General features: G+C 36.8%; 1 long non-coding RNA gene across 1 annotated transcript; it reads left to right on the top strand.

Annotated features, from left to right (window-relative positions):
- Positions 1–281: 281 nt before the first annotated feature.
- Positions 282–7428, top strand: LOC111874101. Its single transcript, XR_002844478.2, has 2 exons — positions 282–567; positions 2645–7428. It is a non-coding gene; the product is annotated as an uncharacterized LOC111874101 (long non-coding RNA).
- The last annotated feature ends 252 nt before the right edge of the window (positions 7429–7680 follow it).

Here is a 7680-nt window from a genome sequence, read left to right as displayed (position 1 = left end):
TCGTGCTACATGCCATGCCAACTTCATCCTCCTTGACTAATGATATTAAACACAGTTAAAAAATAGAAATAGGTTGGGGGGGGTACCTTTGTAGTACAAGAGATCTGGTTGTAAAAGTATTTATTGCTATTCTAGCGAACAAGGCATTGTTTGGGGGGGGAGCACTCAAAATAGCATACTTTCTTACCGATTGTACTCTCGGCCCTGTCGGTCATTTTAAATTTAGTTAATGTAGCATGTAGAGATGGCAGCAGCATATCACCATGGTGTCATGGCGGCCATCTTGCCCACGAGAAACATGGGAGTTTCACGGGGCAGCTATGAACCGGCAGGGAAATCTCTAGTAGCGAATAATAGTGCTTCTTTATTGTTTTTTCTTGTCAGTTCAGTTCGGGGAATATTTCTGTCGGTTTGGTGTGTGTTGGACGATTCATATTGGGTATCATTATCACCATAGCGAAGAAAATACGTGCTGTCAGAAACGTGATGATTTTTGAGCTGATTTTATAGCTATATAAAGAAACAAGAATCAACAAGTTGTTACAAACCATTTGTCCATCGTGATAGGTACGTATTAGATCAGAATTTTTTTCGTAATATATGTAGAATGTACGAAAATGGGAAGAAAAAGTTATTTTCATTTACGTCCCTTAGCCTTTATATTTAGTTATTTATCCATCCATTCAAATATTTATTTTGCGAATGAATCAGTGACATGTGTAGATTGTTGGTTCTGAAATAAACCTGGCTGGTGAAAATGCAACCTTCTACCGATGTGGAGCAGTTCGTATTTGAGCCTTTTCACAATACCATGGAAAAATACATTTAGCGAATTTAATTGCGGAAGAAGAAAAGGTAGATTCGTATGAAACTGGATATTAACGGTACAGCATTGAATGACGGTTAAACTTGATTTTCGTTCTCGTACAATAGTAACAACATGGGGGATGGACGAAGTGGGGGTTGTTAACATGAACACACACATGCCCCCCGAAAGTTCTCACAGACAAGTCGTTTGGACGATTAGACGATACCCACAAGAAGAATGGGATTTAACTAAATGTTATTCAGGTTTCCCTATTTTCATTTTTTTAATTTTGATATGAAATTGTAACATACCATGCAGTGCAGGGGTTTAGCTTAGTGGTAGACACCTGATGATGGACGTTAAAAGTTACGATTCCAGCTGTCAGAGGTCCGAAACGCAAGTTTCGAATCGTAAGCTCTTAAATTCGAAGTGTTGGTATGATGTTTGTTTATTTAATTGGCTTATAAGTCGACAAATGATAGGTATGACTGCATATCAAAACAAGATCTCACCCACAACTAGGAATACACAACAAATTGATAAATTATAACCAAATAAAATGAACATCAGTATAATAAATGTAATAGTTAATAAACAAGAAAGTAGGTGTAAAGTTGTCCCTGTGCTAAATGAAGCATCACGCGATGAAGACGTACTGGGGAGTGAAGACAAAACTCCACATATTCTGAACCTCGGCACTAGATGCAAGTGAGTGGTCAGCAACTGTACCCCCAGTGAAACAGCCCGTGATACCTGTTGAGCAGGCCGCAAAGTGGGCCCCAAATCTGGTCTTAACACAGTGGAGAAAGAAAATAATAGTCTCTTGCCCCCGCTGGTGTTGAACCACAATTCCTCTGTTGTCCAGCCCATAGCCTCGTCACTATACCGACTTTAGTAAACGAAATAATCACAACAGTACAGTAGGCCATGTCTTATGTTCAGGGAATTTGGTTGAAAAATGCACAAAAATCTCCAAATGACGTCATTCGTTCACTGCATTCTGGCTTGGCTGGAAAGCGTTTAACTCGTTCTAACAAACAGTTTCAGTTAGATATGCAGACCATTCGGTTTTGAGGGATAATTGGCTCTAATTGTCTGATTTATTATTTTAAAATATTGCTGATTCACTGTCAATCTAAGCACGGAGAAAGCTAGTGCAAACCCCTCTTTCTATGGTTTTACTATTATTACAAAGAAATTAATTCACGCTATTGAGTGAAACTACCTGTTGAACATAATACAAACTCTTGGACATTTTATTATTTCTTTATGTTACACTTTTTTTTTTGTATGAACTGGTCATTAGACAGTTGTGCGGCATTGATTTGTAGTTATTTAACACCAATATTTAAACTACATGGATTTCTAGTATCGATTGACCAAGAAAGTTGGCTGAATCAGCAGTGTATTTGACCTGTATTTTGGGAGCCCACGGTTTGAATCTCGATCTAGAGGTTTTCCGTGATTTTCCTCCATCCTCCAAGCAAGTGCCGGAATGGTGCCCCGAAATAGGCTACGGTTGTTTTTCATCCACATTCTTTCCATTTGTTAAACATCCTGAACTATTAACAGTGATTTTAAATAAACTATACATAAAAGTTATAAGTATCAGATTTAATGAAAAGATAATAGTGAATGGTAGGGTCCATCAAAATATTTCTTGACCAAATGAATATAACTATTAACTTTTCAAGTAATATTATATATTATGGATCATTCTTAGCTGGTAAGCCTTTTCACAATCTTGGTATGTCACTCAGGTATAAACACATCATGCAATTTGTGAAGTGCTGACCAGTAAGAAGCGTTTCTCAGACATCTTGTGCCCTGTTTCAGCCACACCCATGTCAGAGGAAAAGGTAGAGCTGACCCGAGTGGGCAGTTTGTGCAGTCCAGACCCACAAATCCAGCTGCTAGATGCCTGGACATCCCGGGACTTCTCCACATTCTGCAACCTCCTGGAGAAGCCAGGTGTGTCAGCTGACCACTGGTATGATGACCCCCATCTTGCCACATGCCTGTACCTGACCAGCAAGGAGGAGGATGGGGCTGAGTATGCTAGAGCTCTTCTTCAAGCTCGTGCTGAACCAAACAACATGAACGGCATACGTATGAAAGCACCCATCCACGTTGCAGCTGCAGCTGCAAATGTCAAAGTGCTCGAGGTGCTTCTCTCACACCCACAAACAGATGTTAACATAATGGACAACTGTGGGAAATACTGCTTTACATTTAAGTGCTAAACAGAAACTTAAGGATGCATCTAAAGACATAGTAGATAAGTACAAAGACTGTATTCGGCTTCCCCTGAATCATAGTAAAATCGACCCAAATCTGGCTAATAGGAAAGGTCATAGTGCTGTCCATTTTGGAGCTCTAAATGATGCTAAAGAGGTGGTGCAAACAATTCTGGAGATTCCTGTAGATTGTATTCACGTTGATAATGCTACATGAGATTGCCTGTGTATTTTTCAGATGTAAGTCTAAATGTGCTGTAGGAAATTCAGCACTTAACTGCATCAGTGAGATCGAGTGGATGTCTAGAACAAGTTTTACAATGCTGATCTACCTCTGGAAAATGTAAGATTCATCAGTGGTTCTGTGTGCAAATGTTAATCAACAAGAAATTGTTGTTACTGAAAAGAGTACTTGTATTTGTCATGAATCATGTTGTCTGGTCGTTGCAATTAGTTATATTGCAGTATCAGACCCTCCAGATTTTGGCATGTGATGTAAAACAAAACTTCATAATTTTCAGCTGTTAATGTACCAAAGCAGTTAATAGATTCCATGTTTGAAGGGCTTAAAGGTGCAATAGCTGAAAGAAGAAAATCACCAGATACATGCTGAAAATCAAGACTGAATACCCAGCAGGACGAGAATTTTTTTCTCCTCCTGTGCTCAGACAAATTGTGGGTCCTAAAGGTAAGGCATTTAGAATGTTAAAGTGACTTCTTACCTACTATCTGGCACCAAGGTCAAGAATGCACATTCATGGAGTGATGATCAGTAATAGGAATAACTTTCCCTTTACTGGAAAAATATTACAACCAACTTTACAATAAAGTTTGTTACGGTTCCTAAATATAATGTCAACGGTTTTTGTGTATCAGAAGTAAATTACTCCTTCCAGCTCCATAAGTCTCTCATTCATGAACTGAAAACAACTGTTGAACGCTCTAGCATACTGCCTCTGGATTCTTTGTATTTATTGAATTTTTATCCCTTCTATTTGACATTCTTGAAAATTAATTAAAACTGATAAAGCATCTGAATTCAAGGTCTAAATATTTAGTGAAAATTTAGAAATTAATATATATCATTATTTTAAAATTTTACTGCTATATGAGCAGCAGAATCTGCTAGAATATGTGAGAGTTACTTGCAAAAAGATAATAAGTTTACAATTTTTTAAATTTTGTGTTACACAACAATAGAGCAGATCATAACATACAAGGTATGTCAGAAAGAATTACTGGATTGATGGAGTTTTTCCATCATTCAGAATTCTAGGTAATAGAGGACACAGTGTTTTGGAAACTGGATCTGTTTCCGTCTTCAGGTGAGAAACGAAGATACCTACTCAGTTGGGCCCCTTATAAAGAGCTAATCTCAGTCACTCAATCACTTTCTTTTGGCTGGCGGTAAGTAACGTCTTCTTCACTTACTCCGTCTCTGAAACGTTACCACGATTGTTTATGATCCCTATTGCCCTTTCCAGAATCAAGAGTACAGGCTCTGCATCCATCCAGACAACATCTGCTTCTCTCTTCCTCTTCCTGACACTTCTTCTGATGGCTAGTAAAAATAATCCTTGACCCTTGATTAGCAAGGACTCATATCTTATTTTCTGGGACTTTGTCTGGAAAGAGACATACTCTCTTGTTGATGGATTTAAAAGAGTTGCTACCTGTTGGTCAGAAACAGCACATACATTTAAGAGGCTCAAGAAATGGAGAACTCAGTGGAGAGTTCAAGACACCATGGAATGCTTTCAAGTTCACAAGTTGAGGATGTTTGCCTATGAGGAGTTTAATGATGGCTGGGCATCCACCATAACAAGCAAGTAAGGCAGGATGACGAGGTTCTACTGGACACATAGCATTGCGATCAACTTTTCTGTCCAACAACGCCTTACCTTGCTTTTTCAGTCCATTTTCTGAACAATACTGAAGCAACGTATGACTCCAATTGTTCGCGTGGAAGCATTTCAATGGCATCAGTGAATTCACCAAGTTTCTGATGATACAAGTACTGAAACAGGGTGCTACTATCTACAGTTTCTGTATCCCCATCTCTTCCATGTTCTGGTAAAAAGTCAGCAAATTCTGGGTATTTCTTATCTATAATGTCCCTGGCACTCTCAGATAGCATTCTCTTATTATCAACGTCAATACAATCTCCAGAATGTTTGCGCCACCTCTTTAGCATCATTTAGAGCTCCAAAATGGACAGCACTATGACCTTTCCTGTTAGTCAGATTTGGGTCGATTTTACTATGATTCAGGGCAAGCCGAATACAGTCTTTGTACTTATTTACTATGTCTTTAGATGCATCTTTAAGTTTCTGTTTAGCTATTAAATGTAAAGCTGTATTCCCAAAGTTGTCCACTATGTTAACATCTGTTCGTGGGTGTGAGAGAAGCACCTTGAGCACTTCAACATTTGCAGCTGCACAACACAACAATACAGTTCTTTTAGTGCATTTCATCGTTAGTAAATGCGATGTCAGTCATATTGATCGTACGTCCAACACTTGGCGAATTCTGCTTTGCAGTACTAGGAAGAGCCGACATCAAAGGATCAGAAAGCGATGTTGCTATGAACGCGTGGCCGCCACAAGCCAGTTATCCCTGTGGACACCTATTGCTGGAAACTCTCGAAGCCAAAAGGATTGATAGGCCATGCTTTCACAGTTGCTATGCATACTGAACATCAGGATCAAGCCAGCTTTTGTCCATTCGCTCCATGCGAGGTTTCTGTCCTGAGTGAGCTGGCCTTAGGACACCTGCATTATCCTTTGAAATGTTCATACATGAACATTCATTTACAGTTTTTTTTTCTAATATAAAATTTAACTTATGCTTACATTTTACTTAAGCATTTGCGTCTTCTTGTACTTAATCTTTCACCATCACTTCATAAAATCTCAAATCTGAACTGTAACTGTTCACCTTTATTTATTTAATGTTCAGTTTGTCACCCCTTACAACCCTTAATATCACTGTGAGGTAAAGCGAAGTTGACACACAGGATTACTGGGATTTTGGACTTTTTCCATTGTCCAGAATTCTAGATAATAAAGAGGACAAAACGTTTTGAAAACTGGATCTGTTTCCATCTTCAGGTGAGAAAGGAAGACACCTACCCAGTTGGGCCCCTTAGAAAGAGCTAATCTCAACCACTCAATCAGTCCATTTCCTTGAATCATCTAGTGTCCTCACAATAAAACTAAATATTTCTTTTAAAATGGTAAAAAATAATACTTATTGCAGGAAACACCTGGTCTGCATTATTTATTCAGTTCTTTAAACTGTTGTTGAGGGACTAAATTCTTGAAGTGTATTCAAAATGCTTCTCAGCATACCTTCCATGCTGTCAGATTTTATCTCATATTCTTCTAGTTTCTTTAGATTTAGGGTAAGGAATGTCTTCTATTTCCTCCATCTCTGAAATCTTACAGTTATTTATGATGCAAATGGTGAAGAGACCTATGGGTTTGAATTCCACCTTAGGTGCAAATGCAACTCATTCTGCTCGTCATTTTAACCCCTATATGGCTTGGTCCTGTTGTCCATGCAGACTTAATGTCTATAATCCACGTCCAGTTTCAAAATTTCAGCATTTGAATAAGCAGCATGCAACTATTCACATGCTTAATCCCGATTAGGTCATGATAACGTTGATAATGTTGAAGGTAGTACATATTTGAATACTAATGTTAAATAATATCAATCTTTTTAAGAAGACATTGCTTCAATTTCTATATCTTCACTCATTTTATAGCATTGATGAATTTTTTAAATATAAAAAATAATCTTCATACTGAATCCAATTGATAAATCCACCTATATAAATACTTCTGTTGTCTACCATAATTTTAAATATCTCTTAAAATTTATTACTCATTTATGCAGATATAAGCATGTAATAAGACCCCATTTGAATGTATTTGTTAGGTTGTTAATTTTGTGACACTTGTGTATTAAGTATGACATGTATATTTTCATGTTTATCTGTAAGTTTGCAATAAAAATTTAATTCTTTAAATTTTAACTATACAAATATGGTGTGTATACAACTTAAACTTGTTTCTTATTTATGTTCTTATATTTTGATAAATTAGCTTAATTCATATGATTTCATATTAAGATATGATTTTGGAGTTTCTTGTGAGGTTCTTATTATGACCAGTATACGTTTTTATTTTCATGTTGTTGTTTTTATTGACAAATGTGTTTTACATGTATTATATTTGTATTTTCTACTGTTGTATTGTGACAGTCTGCTTGTTTGTAAAGCAATGATTTTTTATCTGATGGTTCCTATATCCAATGGTTGTTCTCACAACATTGTAAAGATCTTATGGAATATAAATAAACCAGTAATCAGTAACTTAATTTTTTTTGTACAATTGAATGTTTCATATATACAAAGCACTGAAAATTAAACTTAATATATATTTATAAATACTTCCTCACATATTCTTCCACAAGAATTAACCCAAAGGAAATTTCTATAGTTCTGTTGTGAGTTCAGTCTGGTAAAGAAATATATAAACTAATTGAAAAATATTGTACCTAAATGAAAAAGAGTGAAAACACTGCCAATGAATCACCATTGTTGAGAGATGTTACCAAATCAAGACTAGT

Source organism: Cryptotermes secundus, unplaced genomic scaffold (genome assembly GCF_002891405.2).
Source record: "Cryptotermes secundus unplaced genomic scaffold, Csec_1.0 scaffold2359, whole genome shotgun sequence".
In the NCBI taxonomy this organism is placed as follows: Eukaryota; Metazoa; Arthropoda; class Insecta; order Blattodea; family Kalotermitidae; genus Cryptotermes; species Cryptotermes secundus.
The sequence above is the reverse complement of the archived record's forward strand: the minus strand, read 5'-3'. Positions and strand labels throughout refer to the sequence as shown.